The sequence below is a fragment of the Triturus cristatus genome, chromosome 10, assembly GCF_964204655.1.
Source record: "Triturus cristatus chromosome 10, aTriCri1.1, whole genome shotgun sequence".
Taxonomy (NCBI): domain Eukaryota; kingdom Metazoa; phylum Chordata; class Amphibia; order Caudata; family Salamandridae; genus Triturus; species Triturus cristatus.
This window is the reverse complement of record NC_140593.1, coordinates 227,446,916-227,461,081: the sequence shown is the minus strand read 5'-3', so window position 1 is coordinate 227,461,081 and position 14,166 is coordinate 227,446,916. Positions and strand designations below refer to the sequence as shown.

At 42.0% G+C, this 14,166-nt stretch overlaps 1 protein-coding gene across 2 annotated transcripts in view; it reads right to left on the bottom strand.

Annotated features, from left to right (window-relative positions):
- Window positions 1-14,166, bottom strand: part of DYNC1I1 (dynein cytoplasmic 1 intermediate chain 1) — a 1,604,297-nt gene that overhangs the window by 1,267,344 nt on the left and 322,787 nt on the right. The gene's annotated exons all lie outside the window — the stretch shown is intronic.

Here is a 14,166-nt window from a genome sequence, read left to right as displayed (position 1 = left end):
TACGGAGAAGAACTCTTGTCGGAACCATCACGAGCCCTGCTGACTGCGTCGCGGCTCCTTCTTGTGAACCCTTTCTGAACCACCTGGAACATCGGAGCCCTGCTGACGCTGTCGCGGCCCAACCTCGCTGAAACCTTCCTCGGAGCCCTGCTGACGACGTCGCGGCTCGAGCTGAGCAGAAACCATCTTGAGAGCCCTGCTGATTGAATCGCGGCTCTCCACGAACTGTACGCCAGAGCCCTGCTGACGCCGTCGCGGCTCGACCCATCCGAGATCCGGAGGTCCTCCAGCTTGAGGATAAGAACTGGGCCCCAGGTACCCTCGTACCGCATTCCTGCCAAAGACTGTCCCGCTACCCCGACCCTTCCAAAGAGACACTGAGACTTTTGGTGGATCCCTCGATCCCTTCGTGTAAATATTGACCTCGTAACCTTTTTATTGCTGATAAAGAATTGCTTGTCACAAGACAACCTCCTTGAGTCCTGTGTGGTGGTGTTACTGTGCTAGTACGTGATAGGAGAAGGATCTCTCAGGAGACTTCTCGGCAGCGCTCGGCTACTTCGTGCAGTGAGAGGGCCCCCCCTTGGTGGTCTCACCGACTCCTCGGGGTCCGCCTTCCAACACAGATAATGCAAGATGGGATGATTATGTAGAAAGGGCTGTTGGTGTGGCCCAATGGTGATTAACTCGAGAAAAAGATGACTTTAGAAAAGACTGAGGATGATTTGCCACTTTGGCAAAAGGGGGAAAGAAGTGTTATAATTACACCAAAGAACATTCAGGAATCGTTGTCATGAAGTGAAGATAGAAAAGATGAGAGAGATGCAGGGAGAGAAGGACATTGTGATAATATACCATAACTATTTCAGGGAAAGTTTGGGAGGATGGCAGACATAATAGAATTAGTAAATAGGTGCGCAGATGACATGGGTGAAATACTTCAATCTCAGGAGGCCTGATGCCCTACCTACAACATTAGCACCTGAGAAAGTCCCCTGATCATGCTTGATCATAGGGATAGATCAATGGGGCCACCCAGTCACCCTGATATGTTTATAAAGACAACTGTGAGAAGGAGAGCAGGGCACTTTCTCTAATATCTGGAAACCCTGAGTGACAGAGCTCGAGCAGTTTTAGTTTCAGGGAACGCATAGTCAGTCATATTACAGAAAAGGATCTTGTGCGGTTACAGGGGGATTAATACTATGTGACAGACCAATACAACAGCTGAATGTTCAATCGTCTTCACACAGCAATGATCTCACTCCCAATAAGATAGTTTCCCAAGGAGGAAACAGTTGGTATACTGTCATACCCTATACAGATAATTTATCAGGGTGGACTGAAGGCCTAGCCCTGCAGATGAGCCCATGGCCAAGAGAAGGGTTCTTTGATCCACATGACACAGCAAGTGCTGAGGATTGCATCCTCTATGGTGAGGGAGATCCAGACAGGGATTATCTGTATATGCAACAGTTTGCACGTGTGGCAAAAGGTTGCCAGACAGTATAATCCCCAACACCCCTTTACCCCGTACACCAGAGGCACCTGATATGTGAAGGACCTGGGGCATCTCATTATGTTCCCTGGCCACAAATGGACAGTGAAAACCTCAAACAACTGTTACCACTACTTACAGAGGGAGCAGGGAAATGGATTAGGACCTTTGAAAAACAAACTGCAGGCGCCATCCTGGCAATAGGGGACATAAAGTGTCTACTTATCTCCCTTATAGTAGATGAAACAGACAATGTCTTCCGCAAAGCTGGAGTGAACATTATCACCCTTACTGAAACAATATGCAATGGGTTCCCATTTAACTTGGTTAGGACAGTAGTCTGGGATCAGCTGAGTAAAATGTATCCTGATAGGCCAGACATTTGGTCTCTCATGGCTCAATCAATGCACCCAAATCAGGACCCCACTGATTTCCTCAGCAGGATGAAAGAGAAATGGATTCAAGAAGTAGTCCAAGGCTGGGAAGGAACAGGAGGAAATGCTGGGTTGTTTTACAATGTCATAAAGAAGGGTTTACCTTCTGATGTGCAGGATAATTTAGACAAAATAATGGCATTGGAAGCCAAACCTTGGATGGAGATACAGGCACACATAATATATATTTGTAAAAAAAGAAACAATAGAGAGAACAAGTAGGAGGTAACGGAGACAGCAGAAGCCAAATGAGTGCAGCAAAAACAGGCAAATAAGTAAGCAACAGAAGGGGCTGTAGTAGCAGCAACAACTAAAATGTCTGCGATACCTGTGGGATTGGTTCCAGAGACCGTCAAACAGCAAAATAGTGCAAGGACACAAGGAAGTAGCAGAGGAGGATGAGGAGTTATAGGAAAGGGAATTATAGGCCCCCAGAGGATGAATCAGACATGCCATTATTGTCATAGATATGGACATTTGGTCAGAGGCTGCAGATGCAAGAAATGACATGAACAAAATGGAAAGATCGGAGTTTGCAATCAGCTAGGTAATGCAGTAATGCAATCACAGGCAAACCCACAAATAATATATGTACCCCAGCCACCACAACAAAATACACTGCACCCTGTAATGCCTCAGATGCAACAAGTACCGCCACAGCAAAGCTATCAAGCACCCCCCAATGGGGATTCCACCCCAAGGTGGACAAGGAGGTTTAATAGTGAGAGGTGGAATTCCCCTCCAATCAAAATTTGAGAATGTACACAATGAAGATGCCTATAGAGTAGACCACTGTGTCCTTATTGTTAGTGACGCATAGGCCAGATGAGGAGCCCACCGTGAGAATAGCTATCAATAATAGGAGACATGCATTCCTTATATATACAGGAGCAACTCGATCTTGTATCCGAGTGGCAGATCTTTCCCAATTCTAATAGATTAATGGACACACGGATTCTCTTTGGTGGTAATGAGCGTTCTATTCACTAAGGAGATGGAGATAGGAGAAAAGTGATGTAGATGGCAGCGTATTATTTTCTCCGACTGCCTCAGCTAATTAATTGGGAAGAGATCTTATGGCTAAACTAAACACGACTATCCATTTTGAGACTGATAGTATTATGATCTGTTCCACCCTTAGAATTCTTACTTCCAGGATCCTGGCTGTAACAGTATATTCTTTTACTGGAGATCAAATCAGAGCTTGACCCATTGATATAGAGACATTTACCACAGTGATATACAAAACAGTAGCAGAAACACCAGCGCTATTGGGAAGAGAGGTTTAGTTAACTAAGGAGTTCCTTTTCCGATGACCGGGACTAGATTCTTGGATATTTAGCAGCGAGTTGATACTACAAATAGAGACCTTAGAAACAACACCAACCTATGGCACTCTGATAGCTTGTGATCATAACCACATCCTATGGGCATGTGTTATATTCATTGAGCGAGGTAACAGTCAAAGAAATACCGTATGACCAGCTAGTTGATGATGATCCCAAGAAAACGATTATAGTTTTTCAGGGTGACATACTGTTAAGGATGGTATTGGATTAAGGATGCCCACATCAGGTAGAGCTTTTGATTCTGTCAGAGATGCAGATCTTTCCCAAATACTAGATACTCTGCACCATCACCCCATTCAGAATAACGTTAAAAGAGGGTGCTATCTTATCCCCTATCCAAAGAAGCAGAGGAGGGCATTGCCCCCACCATATAGGCGCTACTAGTGCAAGGAGTAATTTATCCTAGAGTAGCTCTTGTAACACCCCAATTTACCCCATTAAGAAATCTAAGGGTAATACTTGGCTTTTGGTTCAAGACCTGCACCCCCTGAAGGATGTAGTGGTACCAGGATTCCCAATTGTTCCAGACCCTTCAATTATTTTGACAAACATTACTCAGGATTACAAGTTTTTCTCTGTCATAGATCTTAACAACGCTTTCTTGAGCATCCCTCTTCATCCAGTGAGTCATATTTTTTTTTTTTAGTCCTCATATGCCACTTCTCACCCTTTCTCTCTTTGTAGCGCCCTAGGGTGTTATTCGTCTCATATACGAAAGATTCTTGTTTTCTAGAAGGCGGAAGGGAGGGGGATGCCATATCGTAACCCAAGCCTTCCAAAGCAAGTATCCTCCAAGAGATTCGAAGCAACTTAATCATAGGACCATTATTTTCCATCTTTACAATAACCAAGATTTAAACGTCTTATAACCCTATCCATCACCCATAGTGCTCAAAAAATAAAGTCTAAAATCTGTACTTCTTTTTATGGGGAGCTGCCATGTCCAATTTACCTATAGCTCCCATAGCTCTAATCCAGGTCAAGTCTGTCGGGGGGTCAGGAGAAACCCAAAGTCTACAAATTTCCCTGCGGGCCAACAAAATAGCATAGAACACCAACTTCGTTTTATCATCCAAGCCCTTACCTTGTAAATCCAATCTTCCTGTAATGATGGTTTCAGGGCTTACCTTAATTCTTTGCTTTAGGATCACTGACAAACAATTACTTACAGCATCCCAAAAAATCTTGATCGCCGAACAAGTAACAAACATATGAATGTCATCCTCATTTAGGCTGTTGCATTTGGGGCATCTTACATTACCACCATCTTTAAATTTGGCCAACCTCTTTGGAGTCCAGTATGCCCTGTGGAGAGTGAACAAGTGATTCCTTCTTAAATTCGCAGGCTTTACCACCTTATATAGAATCAACATAGTTACTTGCCATTGTTCTTCTGTCGCAATCCTCGGCAAGCACTCTCTCCAAAGGGTCTCCGGCAGTAGAAAAGGGCCATCTTCCAACTCAACGATAGCCCAATACCACATCGCCACCTCTTTTTTAATGCAAACATCCGATGCCAACTTTTCCTCAAAGTCGTTGTGCCGTCCAATAAGATGTTCTTTCCCAGTTGCCCAGCTTTGAATCTGAACATATTTAAATTTAGAAAACTTAGCACCCCAGTATAAGTCACAAACAGACCACGGCAGTAGACTTCCATCAACAAATAAATCACCCCATTTCTGGGGACCTTCTGTTTTTAAAGCCTTCGCCAATGCATCTTCCGTCCAGCTTGGGGCGCCCGGAGTTTCCCAGATTGGTGCTCCAGCACTGAAGTAAGGAATTCTTGTGGCCCTTCTGACCCGATACCAAACCATAGCCAAGTCTCTCAAAATCTTCAAGCTTACTTTTTTGAAGTATTTTGGGTCCGAAAATGTATACATAAAGCCAGCCTGTTTGACCCCCTCAATTTTCAACAAAGCAGAAAATAGTTCCCCATTAACTGAGTTCCCTGGACTACCCAAAAGCATTCTGCAGTTTTTAAGCAAAAATGCCCAGGAATAAATCTGAAAATCCGGGGCTGCCAAACCCCCCTTAATATACTTTCTCCTAATTGTTTTCCACGATAATCTAGATCCCTTTGAAGACCAGATGAATGATCCTATCTCGCTCTGCAGTTTTGCCAACTCATTTTTCTCAAACATAAAAGGAATAGAATCAAATACAAAAGTTAACTTCGGCAGCACCATCATCTTGATCAAATTAACTCGACCGAAAATAGTTAGTGGAAGATGATTCCAACCCTTCATTAGCATGGAAATACCTACACTTCTCAGCGCATATCCTTTGTTTATTTTTTGGGATGTTTTCACTTTAATTTTAGAGCGAGTATCCACCTCTCTATCTTTTGTCTCTAAACAGCCAACAGAAATGCCCCCGGAATCCTGCAAAACCACTTGGCTTATGGGGAGAGACGTAGATTTAGTTTCTTGCTTACTGGCGGTTCCCCTCCCCACTGCCCCACCCGCACTAAACTGTATCCTGGAAGCCGCCCGCCTCCCTCTACCTCGCTCAGCAGCAGCCCGGCTTTAGCGCTCCGATCATGCTGCTCCTGCCGCTGCAGTGAACTCCTCCGACGGCTTCTCTGGAGGCCCCTCCTCCGCAGCCGCCGCCTTCTGAAGTGAAGTTTTTTCCACCGTGTCGTCCGCCGCCATACACCGCCACAAAACTCACGAAATCGGCCGAAAATAGCAAGAAGCGTTACGAGGAATAATCGGGTGCTCCGCGGTTCTCACAAATCACACCGCACACGGGTCTAACCACTCATCCAGCACGCCACCCTCCCGGCACTCCCGACCAGTCTCCCTAGCTGGCTGCCATGTTTTCCCCCCCAGTGATTCATTATTTAACAGCATTTTACTATCACACCTCTCAGTATTTGTATTTTCGTTTGCCTCAAGGGTATTGTGAAAACCCAAGTATTTTCAAAAGAGTGGTGAAAAATGACCGATCAAACTTTCAGTGTGACAGTACTCTCTTGCAATATGTAGACAATATATCAGTCTGTAGCCCCACAGAACAGTGTAGAAAAAAATACTATATATCTTCGGGTCACTCTCGCACAGAGAGGATATTAACTCGCGAAAGACAAAGATCAGTATTATCAGGAGGTAGTCCACTATCTAGGGCAATTACTGTCAGCTTCTGGTCGTCGAGTGACCCCTGAGAGAGCAGCATCTACATGGCAAATCACCAAACCAGAGACTGTTAAGGGAATGCAGAAGTTCCTTGGCCTCTGCAATTATGTGAGGCAGTGGGTCTTTGACTACAGCACTTTAATAGTAGGCTTGCTGACCTCTATTAAATTAGCAAAAGACAGATACAATAAAACAACATGGACACCAGAAATGAGGAAAAAGTTCCAAAGATTAAAAACAGAGATAACAAACACCCCAGTTTTAAGGACCCCTGACTGCACCAAATAGTTCTACCTCTTCTTCCACTGCAGTGGTCAAGTGATGACAGCTGTCCTCACAAAAAATGTCCTTTAGGACACAAACCCATTGCACGGTTCATTCAGGCAATTGCAACTGCTCGATGGCTGCAAATAACTAGACAGGAACTAATGAAGGCGATAAATGTCACAAAAGACAGATTCAATGCCTTAAAGGAAGAGCTGCGTTCCATGAGAATGATGATCTGCAGCACTGTTATGTATTTGATCTTATGACGGGCATCGAAGGATGAGTATGAAGGAGTATTGTTGTACTGATGTCCCTGCAAATGATGCGGACAGTGGAACATTGTCGGAGGCCATACAAACTTTGTACAATTTACAAAGGAAAACGGTGGTTGAAAGATGTACCAGATGAATGTTTTGAGGGTTGGTTTGATTGGCTACCATTCTGAATGTCAAAATGGTTTAAAGCTTGATTACCACTTATTGTATTATTGTTTTTGATATGCTGTGTTTTCCAATTAGTTACAGCTTGCTGTAGGAGGATGAGTATATAGTTGGTAGGGATGTTCATGATCAGGCCACCTACACAAGTGGTAGATGCACAGGGTAATATATATCATTTGATACCAAGTGCAGAGCCATGATTAGAGGAAGTAAATGAAATATCAACTAAAGGGGGAATGCTAAGGAGAAAATAAAATGTGAGGAAATCGCAATACTGCAGATATTAGTAGAGAGCAATGCAGAGCAATATGTGGTTAATGAGCAATATATGTCCTGGTTTCAAAAAGATGCAATGTAGGTTAAATTTCACCAGACAGACAAGTTCAGCAGGTTTTCAGTTAAATAGAAAAACATGTTTACAAGCCTTGAAAAGATTAAAATCACAGCACATAAGCAGAGTCCATTCTCGTTGTTAATTGAGATGTGGTGCAGAAAATGTGACTTAAGTCTTAAGCATACAGACAGGTAAGAAGTCCTGGGAACAGAGTAATAAAAATGAACACACTTGGAAAAAGTAGGTTAATGTTTCATTAAAGCTTTGTTATAACTATGATAAAGACAATGCAGAGAAAAGGTTACAAGTTTGTCTGACACAGGTAATATGATATTTATGTAAAAGCATTATATTAACTCATGTATTCTTTGACCTGTGATTGGCTATTTTAGACAATTGTGTTTAGGTCATCGCTTTTTCAACTATATAAGCAGCTGCCTGCGAGTAACTAAAAGTGAGATCAGTTTTTCAGCTCTACGGAGATGGCTGGCCTCACGGACGTTGTGATTAAGCCTACTTTTGCCTTGACAGAGAAGTCTTGTCTCTCTTTGTTCCAGTTTTCCCCCAACACAGGGAATATAATCTCTGTTTCTGGACAGTATTTCTGCCCCAAATAACAGGCATTACAGGTTATTAAATCCGGAATCAGGAATAATAGCGGGATTCCATATAACTTGGTCTTTTTCCTCATGTAAATCTCAATTACAATCCCATCATTGGGCCCAATGGGATCAGTGATTGCTGCAGAGGATATGAGATAGGGCAAGCGTGGGATGGGCAAGAGAAGGTATGTGAGGCTCTGGGAGCATTGTCTGATCCACTGTGGTGCTGAAAGGGGTGGGCTAGAGTCAGGCTGTGTCTCTAACTGCAACCCCTGCCCCTCTCTATGCCTAGTTTTACCAAATGAGGATCTGCAACCAGTCAAACCAGTCTTGTATTTCCAGACCAAGTAATTTGGTTTCAGGAAAACATCTGACCACTCATAGTATGAAGGACCAGTGTCTCCCAGAGGTAACACTCTGCCATACTCATAATGATGGCTTAAGCTTTTGCTAGCTTATTTTGGAATTCTGAGGGGGTGGTTCTCCATAAATTCCCCAAAAACAACAATACACCAAGGGTGTACACATTATTTAACAAATGATTAGAGCAGAGCAATGTTGTTAATATGTTTTCCTCAAATTAAAATAAATGCTTCGATAACATTGTTTCAATCAGTGCAGCACATATGCAATGTGTGAAACGTAGGGAGAAATTACAACACTTCTCCTTATTAGCTCCTGTCTACAAAAGGCATTAGTTTTTGGTATAAACCTGTGTCTACCATTATCAGTAGACAAGGCTTTGCATCAAAAATGTGTCAGCATGGTAGCACGCATGTACCCCCCATGAAGTGCCCCCTTGATATAAAGTAGTTCAAAGCACTATTTGCTTTGCTGTTCAGGCTGCGTTTCTTCACAAAAAATATTTTGCATTGGAAAGTAAATACAATATCAACACTTTGCACAGTTTTTTTTTATGACTTAGCACTGGTAAAGAGTGTAACTAAATTTGCCCTTGGTCTCTGAAATGGAAGTAAAAAATTCCCAGTGTGGAAAGGACCAAACCTGTGGGCAGCAAGGTCACCACAAAGGTGCATACATTATCATCAGGCTCCTGCTGAAGAATCCACTAGGTTTGGTGCCTGAAGCGCACAGAGGGGAAAAAGCTGCATTTCATGGCCACCAAGGGTTAATCAGTTAGATTTGCTGTCACAACTATGTCACAGGTTTTTCCTTTATTGATGTAAAAAAGTAACATCCAGTGGGGCAAGGCTGGATGCTTTAGTGGAGCAGGGCTTCATGAAGCCAGATACCTTTAGCACGACACTCAGCTGGATCTGTTTTCAGTGCGAGAAAAAGCTGAGAGTTGGACAAATCTAGTTTTCTTCTCTTGACTAAGTCAACATTTCTCCAACTGTAGTGAAAGTCACTTCTGGTCAATCCTGAAGTTCCTAGCTCCTCAGGGCAGGCTTCTAGGCAAAAGCTTTCTCTACAGCCAAGTTCCCTGAAGAGTTTAGTTCTGTTGTCAGCTGGGTCTCTAGGAGTCTGAAGTCTTTCTCTTTTTGTGTCTCTAAATCAGGAAGCCTATCACGTCACCCTTGGAGGAACCTTACTGTCCCTGGGCACCAGCATAAGTTATGAGTCCTTGAGATCTTCAGTGAGTCCTCTTTTTCTGACATATTTTGTTTTCTCAAAATAGAAGGCAGTATAATGATGTTTGAAAGATATGAGCCACCCACACCCCATTTCAGAATGTATCATTGCTGTTTGATGAAATAGATTATTTGTGAGGAGTTGGGTATGATTAGTGAATGGAGGAATGCCTAATGAGGTCTAGAAGAAAGTGATGGATCCTGACAGAATTCATTGGATTTATTGGAATGCCCACTAGCTGCTTAATATCTTGGAAGTCAATTGAGAACTACTTTGTCTACTGGAGCGTGATTATGGACTCACCATGGATTACTGCACAACATTGATATTTTGCAGTATTTTCCTAATTAAGTGAATATTGACACTGATTGAAAACTTTGATCAAAACATTTTCTTGCATTTCATTTTTTTAACTAGTTATTGAAGGATATTTGATACATGTCCTATAGGGGCACATCGTATAAATTGCCACCTCTGGAATGTAATTATGCCAGAGAGTAGTTTTCTTTATTGTCTATTACTCACATTTGCACATTCTTGGTCAGGGATGATATAGAAAACCTAAACGAAATAATTTATTTTGTTGTGACCAAGAGAAATTTCTTATAGCTGAAATAAATCGACTTGGATGAGGGGTGTTTAGAATAAAGCAACACTGATTTCAACTTGTGGAGTGTCAGGGTCTTGCTTTCTGACATGATCAAGATCCTTTAGAATTTGAACCACATTTTAAATACCTCTAACTTTTTCTGAGAGTTAATCATGCCATAACGAACCAGAGCCCCTCTTTCAATGTTATTTTCTAGAAAATGCCTAAATGGATTTATACCAAATCACGAAAAAAATCAGTTTAGGAGTAAAATTCATACTTTTTGCCAGATTTGGTGTGCTTCTGTTCAGCTGTGTTTTTTTGGGTCTCGGCTCCAGACAGCGTGCATGTGCTGTCTCAAAAAGATACCTGTTGTATGTACTTTATGGGCTTCAGCCCGCCCATAGGCTTCCCATCTGCTGGCACCATCATTGCTCTTCAATTCATTATCCCCATTTGTACATTGCATGCATGTGTTATGCCTCTTCGTCTGTTTAGCTGTCCCCAAGATCAGGGACCAATTACTACTATTCATCCACAGATCCCATTAAAGCAACTGTTCTTAGGACTACTTACTTAATGGATTTTTAGCACTTTGAACAAGCGCTGACTCCTAGCACCATTTCTAGATGCATTAAAAAAAAAACGAGGTACAATACCAGATGCTGTTTACTGAGGGACGTTTACTTTTCTTTCCCTGAGAGAAGAGCTAGTCTATTTTTTCCTTCCCAGGTATAGTGTTTCCCCATTATTTAAAATATTCTACTGAGAAATGGAAAAGTCCGATGAGATGTCTAGAGATGGGCGTGCACTTTTCAGTGGCCATCATGAAAGGGTTTTCTCTTGCCACAGATTTCATGCGCAAAGAAAGCAGAGCTCTCGGTAAGACAATGCATGCCTTTTAAAAACACTCAGGGGTGAGCCAAGCGGCAAAAAACTTCAGGAAGAGAATATCCTTTATAATTAAAATACTCTTCTAGGTTAATTATTGCCAACAATGTTTTATTGACATGTTTTCCATTGTTCCCAATTCCATTATTAATAACAAGAACGCTTATTTTCCTTTCCAAAAAGAAGGTAAACCAGTCTATATACATATCACAGTCATGCCTACTTTTTCAGACAGTGCTTCTGTGATCTGCCAGCGTCTGTTCCAAATTCTGATTAAAGTTTTTGGCCCCTCCTTGTCAGTCATCACCCTGCCTGCACACAGGTCTTTCTTTGTAGGAAAAAATAAGCCCCTTTCCACCCTAATGTATATTCTGCCCCACTAGTTCGATTTTTTTTTTCTCTTTCCACTGGACATGCGCATTTCCTTGTTTTTAGCTCTACGAGGCATCAGCTGAACTGTGTCAGAGCTGCGGAGCTCTGAAGGAGAGGAGGGCAGTTTTTTTCTGGTTTATTTATTTTCTTTAATATACTTCTGGTGTTACAGAGCTTTATGATAGAAATGGAACTTTACATGAGAATTATCAGCTTTACCAGTTTCAATTTTTGAGTGACAAGATTGGAACAGGTATGGAAGTACATGAAGCATAATATAAAATCGAGTTAAAGTAGTAACACTCAAGGCATCAATTGAGCTTTTTAACATAACTTTCAGCCATGCCGGACAGCACCCATGCTGCTATTTAGCATGCCTAGGTCATTGAAATTGACAATGCCATTACTGATGCTTGTCGGTATTGGTGAGCAAACTTTACTATGGGAAATCGCACATTTGGGAACCCCCTTTTTTCTTGCACCTTACTTGTTGGATCAACACAAAACTTACCATGAAGGACCGAATTGGACAAACTTTTTTTAAATTTTATTTGATGCAGATTCATAAAACAGCATCAAAGTTAAGAAAATAAAAATATACCTTTCCTATGGAAAATCTGACCTACCTATAACTACACTGGTGCTAGCACCACCGATCTAATATACTTACCTGAATATTGTGATAGTTGATATTCTGCATTCGATATTCTTGTAGATCAATATTTAGGACCTTGGTACCCCGGTGTATAACTTTCCCTGCTCATCCTTAAAATTGTTACAAGGGCCCACAGGCGGTAGTTCAAAGTGATGCGGAGTACCGCCACGCCACCTTCTAAATGCCTCTCACAGGGGATACATTGTATAACCAATACTCATTGTGTCCATTGGAGGCCTGTTTGTCTCTATGCATGCTTTAGTCCTTGGAAAATAATCAGGGGCATTGCGGACTACCTTTCTTGCATGAAAACACATGCAAATGTCAAGCAACTGAACAAAAAGTTTGCATTCATTATTACTTAAGGCAAATTATGACCCCCGTCTGTAACAAGGCGCTGAGCCCAATGAATGGCAAATAGCTCTAGGGCTATTTACAGTGAAGAGTACATTGTAGTTTTCTACTTCCTGGAGCCCAAATTATATCGAAGCAGGTTTGTCAGAGATCCAAACCTAATGCGTGGCCATCTGAAGGTTTGTTCCATTTTTTCCAGGTTCCAAAAGACGCCCTTTCTAATGACTATAAATATCTCCTCCAGGGAAAGAGGAAACATGGCCTCTAGCCTCACATGTCAATATTACGCCAGACAACGGTTCACTTGCAAATTTTAATTCTATAAATAAATGTTGCTTAAGGAGAGCTGGACCATGGAAAGCATACATTCTGGGGTAATTCCCTCTTACCCCCAAGCTCTTGTGACAGCCCTATTCGGAAGAAATATGTGCGATTCAAAGTCCTTTTCAGCGAGTATAAATGATAGGGTTCTCAGTGAGTTGATTGCTTGCCACAGAGATTTGCTGACATCTGCAAGACATAAATTCATATCCCAGCAAAGCCAACTCAGCCTTCCATCCTTCGAGGTTGGTAAATTGAATGCCATTAATTTGGCTAACAGTAACACTTTTTATTTACAGTGCTTAGAAACATAAGAAGTATGATATGAAGTGCTATATGCAAAACAAGATATTATATTTAATCACACTTTGGAATATCAAAAATATTACCAGTGGCAATACGAAATATCAGGAGAATGCAGATGTCAAAAGCCATCATGGCAATGGATTGGCAACAAGGAACCTAGCACAATGTATCCCGCTGTCTGCTGTGGAGTTGCCGAATTTAGATATCATTCTGAAATAACGCGCACTCAGCGAGTAGACCAGAGATACGGAAAACAACGAGGAAAGATACCTTAGAGGCATGTCTAAAATACATTAGCCACGCTATGGAAACTTAAAAGTACCATTGATAAAGTGAAGAAAGGGTGGCTATAAAAGAGGCCGAAGAGGCAGGTGCCCCTTCATATTCAGTAACACATGCCTTCCAAGTAGGGGATTAGTGATGTCCTCGCCATGATCCCTTCCTGCAGCTCTCTGATAAGAGTTCTCCTCAAGGAAGCAGAAGCCAGTTATAAGAGGCTCACGTTTCCTTAGGCCGAGGTTTTGACAGTGAAATGTAATGGATGAATTTAAATGCAGTAATCCTATTTATATGCTTGGAAAATGACTGGTATTAGGAACCGCGCCGATGGATAGCCGAAAGTAGAACATAATTTAATGTTTCTGCACAGTTCAAACAGGATTCAATGGTTACTTTTTTCCTTTAAAATTGCAACACAAAATGGCATTGAAAATATTTAAAGAATTGTATATATTATGAAAGAGGCATCATACGTGAACTTTGTTCACCTTTTGAAATTATAACTACTCTGCACACTGCTGAGGGGAATTAAGCAAATGGCTAATGTTAACCGACGGCTCCGTCCATCAGGGACAGAATGCTCCAGCCCTCGTCATAACCTCTTAAAATCATTGTTCTGCGGTGTGCAAGTCCCATTGGTTCAGCCGACATGACAGGAAAATCTCAGAACTTCCTGAGGTTTTTAAAGGAAAGCCCAGGACTGGGACATGGCATCCATGTTTACCTGGAGGCATCAGATAACTTTACC